This window comes from Oryzias melastigma, linkage group LG1 (assembly GCF_002922805.2).
Source record: "Oryzias melastigma strain HK-1 linkage group LG1, ASM292280v2, whole genome shotgun sequence".
In the NCBI taxonomy this organism is placed as follows: Eukaryota; Metazoa; Chordata; class Actinopteri; order Beloniformes; family Adrianichthyidae; genus Oryzias; species Oryzias melastigma.
Window position 1 is genome coordinate 22,579,348 of NC_050512.1, and position 596 is coordinate 22,579,943.

The following is a 596-nucleotide window of genomic DNA, read 5'->3' on the forward strand; positions in this document are numbered from 1 at the left end:
TTTATTCTCATAAAAAGATTGAAAGTTGACTAAACTGTTTCCGATGTTGACTTTTTATGCGCTGATTTCAGCACCATGGACAGCGACGCTGTGTTTCCAGGTCACACAAGGGCAGCAGGTTTGTAATCTCTAAATCTGGAACACACAGTCCCAGTTTCTTTAATGACTGCCATGTAATTGTGCTTATTGGATTTCATTTGTTCTTTTCCAACACCGAGATTCCACAAATCAACATTAGATGGCAAATAATTTGTACCTCAATTTTTTTGGAAGAAGTGATTGAAAAAATAAAGCTTTGTCAATTCTGAAAAGATGAATTAATGCCAAAAAATTTGATAAAATATGAATTATATATGGATTTTATTGAAAATAAGACTCCTAGTTAACATTACATGTTATCAATATTACAAGAACTGAATAGTTTTGCGCTATAGCTGCAGAGCCTTGTTTACAGAATACTTTGCAACATGTTAAATTCTTTAATTTTTAAAATTTCGTTTATATCATTCATATATTTTAATATACAAGGCCTTGTTTGACTGCCATCAAGTTAAGGTGCCATGTATATAAATAAATTTGACCTTAAACTTGAAAAA